Here is a 13,851-nt window from a genome sequence, read left to right on the forward strand (position 1 = left end):
TAACTGATTTCTGGAAGAATACAGCCAAGTACCTGCTTTTATGCAATCGTTGACATAGCAAGGCATCGTTGCGGTTTGGCCAGAATGCCAGAATAATGAAGATGGAAACCTGAGTCTGCTGCCTGAGAGATTGCACTGGGTCTCAAAAACACTGAAGTGGCTCTTTAGAGTACAATATAATATTGACTTTTAATATAATGTTCCTATTAAGAACCATTTCTTACAGATGGCAGATATCGTGAACCTGTGGAGCCCTGCAAAAAAAGACAGAATCCAGCTCTACCAGTCTCTTGATGGTTTGGTCACAGAAACAAACTGCTTGCTTTACAGTCCAATGTGTGTCTGACTGGAAATAAACCTCACTGAATTCAATGGGACTTGCTCCAGGTAAGTATGTATAGAACTGCAGTCTTAAGCACTGGTCTTGAGTAAACTATAATGAAAGGGGCAAGGCTTTTAAAAAATGTGTTATGGAAGGGGTTATTGGGTTGTTGTTTTATTTTGATTACCGTATTGGCCCAAATATAAGCTGCACCTGCACTTAAGCCACACCTTTAAAATTCATCAGTGTGGGGGAGAGACAATACCCAAGTACAGGTACCACCCCCCCCCCGTGCTCCTGAGCTGCTTCCTGGGTGGGGAGCCATGCCGCTTTGCTGGCGGCCTTCGCCCTTCTTTTCGGCGGCTCTGGGGAGGGTTGGGAGCTGCAGGTGGGCTGTGTGCTGTTGCCCAATGCTCCCGGGCTGCTTCCTGGGGGATGGGAGCCGTGCCACTTTGCCAGCGGCGTAAGGTCATGAATATAAGCCTCACTTTAACTTTCCACAGTTGGAATTGGCGGGGGGGGGGAGTGCGGCTTATATATGAACCAATACGGTATGTATTTTGTGGTTTTATATTCTGATTTTATTCTGTGAACCTCCCTGAGACCTGTGGGTATAGGGTGGTATATAAGCCCAATAAATAAATAAATAAATAAATAAATAAATAAATAAATAATAAAATATATGAAAATGATGGCAAATAAATAAATAAATAAATAAATCATTGCCCATTACAACTACTGTGCTTTTATGTTGTAAAGAGACATGGAGAAATAGTGATCAAAATAATCTATTTTCTGATGGCTGAGGTGGGGGAGGGAATAGAGATTATTATTAAAAGATGCCCTAAACTAAGCATGCATCAGTGAAGGTGACAGATCAGTGTTTTTCTTTGCAAGTAGAGATTATTATGATTTTTATTTTTAAAAATCTTTTCTCCAGCAGATTCATTACCTTAGCTTACCCCAATACCATATTCATTGACTGAGCTAGTGAAATGTACCAGACTGGAAAAATACACACACATTTATTTTGCTTAACTGGCTACTGCTTCTTTGCTTCTTACTCACCAGGAGCCAGATTTGTCTTGAGGCAATGTCTATTCCTATTGAAAGAGCCATAAAGTTTACTACCGCCAAGCAGTGACTTGCTCCATTTAAACATGATTCATTGGGAAGCCTGTTTTGCATCAGTTAACATGCAACATTCACACTTTTTGTTGGGGGGGGGGGATTCACTGCTAAATTTTGTAACTGTCTCACTTTGGTAAGACAACTTCTGGAGTCCCGAACCTGTTCAGGCACTTAACAAATGTGTGAAGGTACACAGAACATAAAGGGGCACTGGATAGTACAGGTGCTGTCCCTAATGTCCTCTTCTACTCCACCTGACCTTCCTTCATTGAATGGAAAGATCTGAAGAGGGATTCCAAGCAGATACAGCTGCATTGACTTAGAAGACTTCCCATGACCATGACCCCTGGTAATGCAGGGTTCCTGGCCACGGTGAAGATGCTAAGCATATTGACCTGAGTGGGTGAGGAATCCCTTCTCAGATATTCTCACTCAGTACTGGAACATCTGCAGGGCCACAATTTCTACATCCCTGAAACAGAGGATAGCTTTTCAGAAAATCCTACATTGTCTATAGGCATTGTTAAGCTTTTCTTCCAAGCAGGCCTGTGCTTGTTGTAAGTACAGGAACCATTTCTCACAATGTTTGCCAAGACTTGCTGCCCCAGAAAAGAAAAGACCTGGATGGGGTGAACCAACATCTGTGCCAATGCAAAGCCACAAGGCATGATGTTCTGCCCCACAGGAATGTTGCAACAGCACTGCAAGCAACAGTGCCTAGGTCAATATGGAAGACCAACATGTGCAGATTCTGTAGTTGCAAATGGCTCATGGAGCAGAATTCATTAAAATGTTCCCTCGTGATTAAGTTGCATCTGAAAGGAAAGGCACAGGAAAGTGTTTTCCTGGCTCAGACCCCATCACCTCAGGTCCCAGAAGAAGAAAGATATACAGAGTAGACTGTTCAGCTGGTTGCAACAGGAACAGAAGTGAAGCAACATGAATCGGTATCTGTGCTACAGTCAATGGTGAGAACAATGGATGTGGTGATCATGAAGAAGCATAAAGTCAAAAGAAAATGTGATCGACAACCAGAAAAAGTGGGGAATAGACCAGGGACAGTCTGGAAAAGGTTGGAAAAGAAAGGAAGAAGAGCAGATTCAGGGGATAAAAAGAATTTCAAACCATACTTGGGGAAAGTCTTGAAGCTTGCACCTTGCTCTAGAACAGATTCCTGTGGAGACTTAATAGTCTACAGTAATAACCTGCTGGAATGGACATCTCAGCAATTCATCATATTTCCCCAGTAACTTTGATATAAGAGACTCTCCTACAACATCTCCACCTTTTTACTCATTGTGTTCACTTATGCCAGTGTCTTTGACCAAACAGACAGTGCTACATATTGAGGCTAACTTCTGGCATCATCATTTAGTAAAGGTTAGTGAAACACTAACAGAAGTGCCTGGTGTGCTCTGGTCCATGGGGTCACGAAGAGTCGGACAAGACTAAACGACTAAACAACAACAACAAGTGAAACACTTAGGACAGCATTTACAATTGTTTCCAATTTCATCTATAAAACCTACCGCACATCCCACCCATTACGACTATCTCCAGGGCCAGCCATACTGTTACTAAGTCTCCTCCCATGACAGATGCCAGGGGGCAGGGGTGAAGAACTGGTAGAGAACAGAGCTGTGTGTGCCACATAGCCTGACCTGCCCCTCTTAAGACAAACTGCTGTCTGTAGGTGCAGTGAGGAACAATGTCCTCTAGCCAGCACTGAAGTAAGGCCCCATCTACGCCATACATTTGAAATGGAATGAGAACACTTTAAATAGCTATGGCTTCTCCCGAAGAATCCTGGGACTGCAGTTTGTTAAGGGTTGAGAGACTCATAGAGAATTGCTAGGTGGTCCCTATTCCGTTCAGCGAGCTTCCTCCTCCTCCTCCTCCTCCTCCTCCTCCTCCTCCTCCTCCTCCTCCTCCTCCTCCTCCTCCTCCTCTCTTCTTCTTCTTCTTCTTCTTCTTCTTCTTCTTCTTCTTCTTCTTCTTGTCATTGTCATGTTTATATTCCTCCTTTCCCCCAAGGCAGTTCAATACTCATTCAATCTGTTTAACGTTCAATCTGTCTTGCTAAGGAACTCTAAGAATTGTAGCTCTGTGGATGGAATAGAGGTCTCCTCATAACTCTCAGCACCCTTTACAAACTAAAACTGCCATGATTCTTTGGGGGAAGTCATGCATGACACCACCTTCAATGTATAGGGCAGATGGGGCCTAAGATTCAACGGCCTGTCTAGTATGTGGAATGGAAGGTGTGGAGTGCCATCTTGTCCACCTCAGACAACAAAATGGCTTGACCTGGGCTGCTCCTGGCTGTCTTTCTCTAGCTGTCTTACTGTCAGAAGGGCCTCTCCTGAAAGCATGTATAATTAAGCAGTTTCTAGAGGAATGGAGAATGTTTTTCAAATCATTGCTATTTCAATGACAGCCTTTAAGTGCATTGTTTCAAGTCTTGATATCCAGCAGGCCAACTGCTGTTCCTATGGCCTGAAATGATATACACAGATGTGGCTCCTGCAACATATTAGTCAACCAAAAAAATGTTCTTATTTACAGGAAATACATTTTATCCAGGGAAGCAACAGAGAATAAAAGAACATGCTGAAGTTCAACGCTATGAAATGGGAGGAGACACACAGTAGTTGTTTATGGGGAACATGCTGTGAGATGTAAGATGTATATATATATTCAAGGAAGGCAATCTTTCTTCCTCCTTTCCATATCTCCACAGAACTAAGAAACCTTGTTCCCTAGTTCTCTGAATAAATTACTATGACTATGCATGAAAGGTACAGACAGCTAGCTCATTGCCTTTTGGGATTTTTTTTCCTGACGTGTTTTTTAACCAAATGAACATGTGGCAACAGCATAAAAGAGTAAGTTTGAATTCCAGAGATTCTGTTAAACCAACTGATCTACTCAAATAGTTTGGAAAGGTACCAAACTGACAGATGGGTTCCAAAACAACAGTTTTTAATTTGATTAATTAGATCAGTTTTGAAAAGAAAGGAGGGGAAAGACTGCTCAAGTTAATTTCCTGATTTCCATAATCTCCTCTCAAATAAAGGAGGACAGCTAAGGAAATAGCCTAGATGAATAGAACAACTATGATGCAATATTGTAGGAGAAGAAAGAGAGGTTAGATTTGTGGTGCATTCAGACTTTATGAGTTTTTGTTTTTTAAAGCGGTGAGCACTTAATGTTTCAGAAGAGGTGCAAAACCTATTGAATACATGGATGCATGGAAAAATGTCAGTAACATCTGAATGGCCAGGGGTTCGCCATCCCTGCTGTAAAGGAAATCAAAGCATCTTTAAGAAGTGATGTCAACTAGAGGAAAAGAGTGTTTAAGTATATCCTAAGAAGGTGTGTGTGGCCAGCTAGCTTGGGGAGTAGGAAGCTGAATAAAGCTAGTTTGTTGAAAATATTGACAAGAAAATGGGACTTGAGCCAAGTCACCAAATCACAACTTATTTCCCTTGATGCTGTCAAAGCTGTCTCTCAGTCTTGCCTGCAAGCAGTTGTGTGGAAGACTTAATTTGTGACCTGCACTCTCCAGTTATAGAACTGTAATAGTCAGGATGAAATATTCCATGTTGATAGCAGCACTTTGAGATGTTATACTCCCGGGAATTGCTGGCAAGTTCCTGTCCATGGGCGCTCCCAAGCCACACAGCTAAGGTTGATTCAGTTGGCATTTTAAGGGGAACCCACTTAATTCACACTTTGTGAAACAATAAGTGAACAAAAAACGGTGATCTATCAAATCTGAATTTTGCAGTGCAGTTCTCCAGTCAAGTAAGGTGCACAAACCAAAAGTCCAAGTTGACATACAAAGCCAAACCATGGCTTACCACAGAAGAGGAAGAATTACAGAAAGAAAGGAGAGTCCATGGGCCTTTTCAGGAACACTCATGCTGATCTGTTTGTCCTAAGCTATGGTGTGGTTAGCTATGGTGTGTTACATGCACACCAGTTCTATGTATTGATTTCATTATTCATGGTATAATTGACTCAGCTGCCATTGTCAACATTTGTGATTTTTATCTGATATCCATTCATTTCACTTCTTCTGGAGATTCAGCACTGGCTATCTTTGCTGTTGACAACTCAGCTAGAACATTTCTGTTTGAACCAGGGAGCACATATAAAACAATGACTGCATTTTCTGATGGCTCTTTAGTGGGTAAGTTTAAACGAGAAATGTGTTTGGGCTGAATCCATATTACATTTTTTTTTTAAAAAATGAGTTTCTAGTAGACCCCTTTCTTTTGTGAAACATCGTTCAATAGTTGTTTCATTATTTCAAGATTGTAGTAGTGGTTGGAATCAACATGCCTATTGGTTGGGTATACCCACTGGGATTTTTGGGTCTCCGCCTTTGAACAGCTGACTTCCCTGGCTGCCATGCCACAAACTGCTTTTCAAAGTCCCCTCATTTTCAAAGGTGGTATGAGGTTGGTTTTTTGGGGCTGGAGGTGATGTTTAAGACACAGAAACCCAAAGCCCCCTTGGCTTTGAATAACTGCCTTTCTCTCTCTCATTCCTGCCCAGTGGCTTTTTATTTTATTTTATTATTATTTTTTAGAAATGGGAGAGTACAAATAAGGCAGGAATTTCTTTGAGGAACTAAATGAACAAAATTGAGGCTGTGCCATAGCACCATGGGCATGAATAGAAGATATTGCAGGTGAACCACAAGCCTAATGTCAATATTTAAAAGAGGCAAACAAGTCACTCCTACTCATTCAACAGCACAATTAATTCAGAAATGTGTCAGCAGAGGTATAAAAGGAATGCCATTCTACATGGTTCAGGGGGAGCAGTTTGCCAAATAAATGTTTGTTTTCCACAGGATATGGACAATAATATTTGTACAGGATTTCGCATATTAGAATATTTAACGTTATGTTGAAATCGCCATCATAATCCAAATAGCTTAACAAACAAAAATGGGGAAATGGAGTATTTAGGGGATTCTAGTGATAAAATCCACTTTGATTCAGCAACAATGTTCTCACATGAGAGCATGTAAAAAATGGGATATCCTGATGGGGACAGGATCTCTCTTTCCTCCCCAGGAACCCAAAGGGTGGCAATAAAGGGAGAGAGAAAATAAATATGGTCCTTCATGAGCAATCCTTTAGTTTACACATATGAAAATAGTTTCTACAGTATTGTTAAATACAGGACAACTAATTCTTTCCCCTGTTTTATTTGTCTTCACCTCTTATGAGTTGATCTAAGAGTACTGAAATTTGCAGGCTAAGAAGTCCACATTCATTTAAATAAGACCTAGTGTTGTACAGTTAACAACCCTACAATCTATGAGATCATTGCTGGCGTGAAAAGTAAGGTAAATATGATTACTGGATTTGTGTATATATATCTCCTGTCTCTTTCCTTGTATTTCATAATTCCTTAGGGTCTTGTTATCCTATGATAGCTACACATGTCCTGGGGTTACTAGCATTTATATATTTTCATTCTAACATCTGCCCTGTGGGCTTGGTTGCTGTGTTTAATACCTTCCTCAGTGCCAGATGGCTGGCCTTACTTTTTCACCATGCCACTATAAACCATCCTAAAAGCAGAGATGGTTTTAGGGTAGTGTGACAGGTTTGCCTGCACTAGGCCAAGCTGAGAGGAGGTGCTGTAGGAGGTGCCACAACAATGATGAACAATGGAAGGCGAGAGGCAGGAAACTCTGGATTTTTGTATCACACAGGGTGCCAAAGTCTGCCCCTGCTCCAAGGATCTGTGCTCCTGACTGTGCTCCTAATGGAGCAGTCTTGAAGACAATCCATGAAACTGTTTTGCTGGAATAGAAGCATGATGGAACTACTTCAGTGGTCTGTTATTTACAGCCAGGTTCAGCCCAAGTGACTTTGAACAAGTTGTTCTCTCTCAGACTCAACTACCTACATGTAAAATACATCCAGTGTGAACAGTAAGCTCCCATCTTATAGAGGTTTGTTAGGCTACAGGGCAGAAAGACACCAATAACTTCCATGATGAATGTGTGCTAACAAAAACAAGCCAAATAATCATTCTTTGTGATGTAGCCTCTGTGCACCGCAACCCTCAATCATAGAAAGAAGCTACTGTAAGCCCTGCAGTTTTACCTTTCTTGCACCCTAATTTTTAGTCTTCAATGAAGATGCTCTTTATATCATTTTTATATGCTTAATTGATCCTGAACCAGTTGCCTAGATATACAATGCTGGATGGTTTAAGATTAAATGTATGTTGTATTACTTTGAGATATTCTAATGACTTCATTTTAATTTTTATTCTGTTGGCATGCATTGCCTTGCTATAATTGAGTATAAATGGAAATTAATATGCAGGCAATTATCAAAATGAGGTCTGTGTCTATTCACTTAAAGGTAAGCAAAATACAGATTGACAAGTTAAAATACAGGTGGAACATTGTTTTCTTCTACTATAAATTCCCAGGTGTTAAATGGTTTGAAAAGTAGGAAAACAAATTTGTAAGGTGGGAGTTGGGGAGACAGGATCTGGCCTTTGGGGGGGGGGAACTATAAGAATTGGCTTACTGATGCTGATTCTTCCAGGTAGTGAAATAAATCCAGGAAGTGGGTTTCTCAGCTTACTAGTAGTTGTCAATTCCAAATATATCAGACTGTTTTGTTTTTCTTTGTTTACCCTCTCTGCTTTTCTTTTGCCATCTTTTTCAAAAACAGAAAATATACATGTCAGCTCCAATTACTGCTGCTGTCGAAAAATCTCCAGTTACAGCCAGTTGTAGATTACTTTCTTATGGCTGTGGGATCAAGTTGTAGATTAATAGAAATGGTGTGATATCCCAAGTCGCATGATTCCAAGGTATGTATAACAAATCCATCATCACACACAGTGTCCCTGACTTTATATTCTGCTGCAAAGTTTTAGCTCCCGGTAGTAATGGCACTACCAGTAGTGATGTATGGAAGTGAGAGCTGGACCATAAAGAAGGCTGGTCGCCGAAGAATTGATGCTTTTGAATTATGGTGCTGGAGGAGACTTTTGAGAGTCCCATGGACTGCAAGAAGATCAAACCTATCCATTCTTAAGGAAATCAGCCCTGAGTGCTCACTAGAAGGACAGATCATGAAACTGAGGCTCCAATACTTTGGCCACCTCATGAGAAGAGAAGACTCCCTGGAAAAGACCCTGATGTTGGGAAAGATGGAGGGCACAAGGAGAAGGGGACGACAGAGGATGAGATGGTTGGATAGTGTTCTCGAAGCTACCAGCATGAGTTTGACCAAACTGCGGGAGGCAGTGGAAGACAGGAGTGCCTGGCGTGCTCTGGTCCACGGGGTCATGAAGAGTCGGACACGACTAAACGAGTAAACAACAACAACAACAACAAGTAATGGCACTGAATTTCATTCAAGCATTTGTATCCTAAATGTCACAAATCTCTCTCTCTCTCTCTCAAGCCTGTTTCAAATTGTGATCCTCTGAAATTTGGACGTGAGTCTGAATGGACCCCAAAATGCCCAGCTCCTACCACGAGCCCTCATCATCCTGACTATCCTCTTCCTTTGACATTTATTTAGTGGTAAAGGCTAGCAAAAGGTACTGTTGTAGGATCTCTGTGAAACTGCAAGTACACAACAGCATTCAGGAGCCACTGAGAACAATGTGAAATATTGCTGGTATGGGATGCAGAGGTCCCTAGGTCACATTGCACTGCCTGTAACATCAGAAGCATGATGGGACCTTTGCTTAAAATGCAGCCAGTTAAAATGACTCATAATCTGAAGATCAGTTACAAAATAAATCTTTTTAACTTTCTTCACTCCTAACCAGGCTTGAAGGAAGTCGTCAGGAGAGTTCTAGAGTTACTACAGAATTCTGCCTTTTAAAATCAATAAAGGCTTTAAAATGCCTGAGAAACCCTACAACTTGTTAACTTGACAGTTTAACCTGAAAGTGTTAAACTGAATTTTCACACAAGTCTGCTTTCAAATTCTTCAAATGTAAATGAAGACAGAACAGTTCTATAACAGGACTATACCACCACATTCCAAAAAGGTTTGGCTCACTCAGTTTCCAAATAGATAGTATTGTGATCCATTAAACAGAAATGAGACAAATCTTGTTTTCGTAACCCCCAATCCAATTCAAAGGCATCTAGCACAACACCTTTTGCACCTATCCATCTGAAATTTGACAGTATCCCTCTATATGTAGAAGGCTACTGTGCCTACAAAATTCATCAAATTATGACAAAATATTTATAATGGCATTTACTTTAAAAAAAAACCTTCAAAATTCAAGGGCTACTTGCACATACGCAAACAATCCCCTCTGCACCTATTTGTCTGACATTTGACATGCATCATCCACTTGGAAGGGGATAGTAAGCCTGCAAATTTCAGTCAGATTTGCCACAAAGCAAAAAGTCCATAACTATGTGCTGATTTCCTCTAATAGTCAATGGGGAGACAAGTGAGGTTCTGATTCAGACCCAAAGTGAAGCTATATACCTCTGTATGGGTCTGAGAAGAATCAGCCCACTTTTTGGAGCCCTCTAGTTTTTATTTACTTGCATTTGTACATTTTAGACAGCTTTTAAAAATGTTCATGGTAACAAAGATACTTAACAAGCTTGCAATATGTGGCTATTTAACAGGACAAGTATTCCATACACAACATGGAAGGGTTTAACATATGTGGCTATTCCATGAACAACATGGAATGGTTTAACCTATCCAGGCTGCAAGGTGGCAACCTTAAGAACCAGCCATAGATTTCTATCTATTCAGAGAATGCATTTAGCTAGTGAAGCTGAATTCACACCAGCCAGTCATGAAGACAAGTGAAAATGCTAGCAGCTGTTTGAAAATTCAGGGAAGCACATGTTCAAGCTCTGAACCACAACTTGGTTTTTTTGCACACTGTGTCCCTTTTAATTGATGAAGTGACACATTTAGAATTTAATTCCAACATCATTTCTGTAGTAAGAGCGTAAAAGTAAGAACAAGTTGTTCCATAGAAGTCTGTGATGTTAATAATAGTGTGTTAATTCAGGAAATAGCAGAGGCAACATTACATTTCTCCAGAGGGAAACAAATTGAAAGAAAGGCATGAAGGTAGAAGAGAAGTGAAAAATCAACATTATGAATAATATGAGTTTTCTAGACTTTGAGACTCCCTGCCTCAGGATCAGGTTGCATGCACAGATCTAAGCACAACTTTGGTGCTAGAGAGAAAATACTGATCATGTGTTGGAGAAGGAGAGAAAGGGAAACATTTCCTCATGCCTGTATCATTGACACTGGATTAGCTTCAGAGTTGCATTTCCAAAAATGGATGGACTCATTGGATTCATGGAACGGATTGAAATCCTGTAGAGGCAATTATTGCAGATTCCCCCTCCTGGCTGCAGCATCATGCAATTCTTCAGAGCATATTTTCATGGGACTGCAAGGAAGATAGAGGAATCAATATCAGCCCCTTCCTTCTTTCCTAGCGAGAGTGCCCCATGAGTTCAGCTTCACTCACAGGAATTCTGGATCCAAGCCACTGTCCCTAATACTGCCAACCATTTGTTTGACAATGTGTATGGTGTGCAGAAGTGTCCAATGTGTACCCCTTTGCGTGCATGGATCTAATTTAGAACAGTGGCCCATAAGCAGAAGCCAGTTTCCATGCACAGATCTCTTTTGCTGCACTGAAATCTGACTCGGAAATATTTTTTTTGAAAGACAAAAATACAATTTCATAATGATTTAAGTTAATTCAATAAGGTCCAGGATCAACATATTCAATACTTTTATGCTTTGTTTCTCCTCCCCTGCCCCCAATTTCTTAAATCCAACAGTACCCATTACTTGGGAATGCTATAAAATTGATCGTAAGAAAAAATTGATTTTATTTTTTTATTTTTTTTACAAGCAAATTGAAGCTTGTAGAGTTGGCACTATAGGAAGCTGTGTAATTCCTTTGGTAGGATCAAACAAAGACAATTGCCTGCAAAATGTGTTGGTGTTGAGTGTTGTCTCTCAGCCTTTCATATGTAGTCCAAGTGTTTTGTGACAACCATAGTACCTGATTTGCCAGCCTCTTTGAGTAAAATATTAGAAGTGTGGGTGGTATGAAGTCTTCCAGGGATTTGGATAGTGGTGTCACAGAGGGGGCACCTTTTACCAGTCTCAGATCCTCATATAAATGTGAAGCATCACTGTAGTATTTTATATTCCTTAACTAATCAGGACTCCAAAGTTGCTGTCTTTCAGAACATCCCGTCTGGCAGGACATCTGTACATGCTCTAAAATCCAAGACTCTGCTTAAGCAAGGAAATTGTAAGTTGCTAATTTAAACTGAGCTTTGTTTTTCATTTGCAAGTCTATGTAAGCACAATTTTGATGCCTTTCCATTTCCTTCCTTTCCCCCCCTCCCTTTCTTATTCTCTAGTAAAATTCCATATGTTTTTACATTTGCCTTTATTGGTTTTTAAAAGGCTATTTTCTGGAACTTCTCACTAAAATCATCCCCACATGCTAGATTGCATGCTTGCAAATCTACTTCTTTGCATTCTAAGGATAGTTCACAAGCTTTTCTTAAGTTCTGGCTTTGGGAAACTAAAGCTCTTCTCTTCTTTCTTTTCCTGCCCCTACCCCAAGCTGGACTGAGGCAAGTTATTGGCAGTGAAGACACTCTCCAAGCAACTGGATCCCTTAACTGGAAGCTGCCTATCATAATTTTGGGGGAGGGGAAACCCTTGCAACAATCTACCCGCATAAAAAGAACCAGATCCGTCACAAATGGAGGTCCATTTGGAACAGATTTTCACTTGCAAGTAGGGAAAAAACCCTCCTTTGCCAGTGGTGATGGCATGTGTATGTGTGGAACAGTTATTTTAATCCTGTCCTCCAGATCAGTATGATAAAGTAGCCAAGCACCAAGCTGAAAATATAGTTGCAGATCAAGTGATGCTTCTGCAGGAAACGGGGGGGGGGGGGGGGGCATTTTGGGAGCAGACAGGAGCCTCAAAATGTGGATAGCATCCAGCATTCAGAAGGACAACTCACAACTTGAATTGCAAATCTGAGGCACCCCTATTATTATTTTCCAGACATTTAAATAGGATTTATTCACATAATAATTTTAAAATTAAGATTGGCTACTCTTTGTTGTGACATTTCCTGAATGAATGAGACTCCCCTTCATAAGTTTCTGTAGCTCACCATCTACATTTCAGTGACTTCATCCTGTGCTCCTTATGTTTAAAACCACATGCTAGGGGAAACATGTTTAGGTCCTTCTTATCTGATCACTGCTCCCCCTTCTTAGCTGATCAACAGTTGGGTGAAAAGAACTGGACCCACCTTTCAAACTACACTACAGCTATGTGCTGGGTGCCAGGATAGTACTAAATGTCATTTTTTCCAGAACTACAGACTTCCCCAATACTAACCTCAGAAGAAAGCATTACAAGCTGTTACAATGTATGTATCGGAACCCATTTAAAAAGTCACCAGAATGTGTACTTCCAAACCAATGAATATTTTTTTCTGGCAACCACTGGTGGTTCTATGTTAGTGCTTTTCAAAGTGTGTTCTAGAAAACTCTGGGTTCCTTGGACATTCCTGTTTACCTGGCGCTCCAGAGAAGCAGTGTTTGTTGCCTTGGTGCAGTCATGGACCAGCTCCAAGAAGCATATTTTCTTCTCCTCACAACTGTTGGGGGCAATGCTGGCTTGATGCCAAAGGCCCGTTTGAACATACCAACCAGGGCACAGCTGGGGCGGGGCTGACCCAGCCGAAGCCAACTCCACCTTCGTGGTATAAAGAGAGGGCCACACCTGGAGGTTCTCTCCCTTACAGCAGAAATTGTTGTGGGATCTCTACTTACATCTGTAGTCAATAAAGTTGTAGCCAATTTCAACCAAATACAAATGTCCTGTGTCTTATTTCTATGGTTGGCGCCTCACCAGGCTGCAGGCATCATGCACCTGGACATGCAATTTACCATGGGGTGCTCAATGAGAAGACCAGAAATATATGCAAATCCTGATCTCCCTATTAATGTAGAGCCACAGAGCTTGCTGGGTCTATTCCAGAGTGTGCTCCCTGTTCACATGGGGTGATGATAAAAACATATGCTTTGCCAGTGCTTCATATGAGTTCTCTGCATCTTAGAAGATGCCCTAGGATCTTCTCAGAGACACAAATGTTCCATGATCAGCCAATGTGAACAGAGTTAATGGAAAATTGAAAAGCACAGTTCTAAGTGAATCATATTACTTTTGATTCTGTAAAAGCGAGGCTTTATACTTCTTTGAAACTTTCATTGTTTTGAGGGGAAAGAGTAGATAATTTTAAGACGTGCCTCTCTCTTTTTTTTACTTTCTTGTCTAAACAGAAATATT

The 13,851-nt window shown here is 40.8% G+C and overlaps 1 long non-coding RNA gene across 2 annotated transcripts; it reads left to right on the forward strand.

Moving 5' to 3' along the window:
- The first annotated feature begins 230 nt into the window (after positions 1 to 230).
- Positions 231 to 13,372, forward strand: LOC307214412. 2 transcript variants are annotated; one of them, XR_013838054.1, is made up of 3 exons: positions 231 to 387; positions 11,692 to 11,782; positions 12,104 to 13,372. It is a non-coding gene; the product is annotated as an uncharacterized lncRNA (long non-coding RNA). The 2 variants fall into 2 exon arrangements; XR_013838055.1 differs by lacking the exon at positions 231 to 387 and adding an exon at positions 6,660 to 6,818 and having other exon boundaries at positions 11,702 to 11,782.
- The last annotated feature ends 479 nt before the right edge of the window (positions 13,373 to 13,851 follow it).

This window comes from Podarcis cretensis (assembly GCF_951804945.1).
Source record: "Podarcis cretensis genome assembly, chromosome: 4".
Taxonomy (NCBI): domain Eukaryota; kingdom Metazoa; phylum Chordata; class Lepidosauria; order Squamata; family Lacertidae; genus Podarcis; species Podarcis cretensis.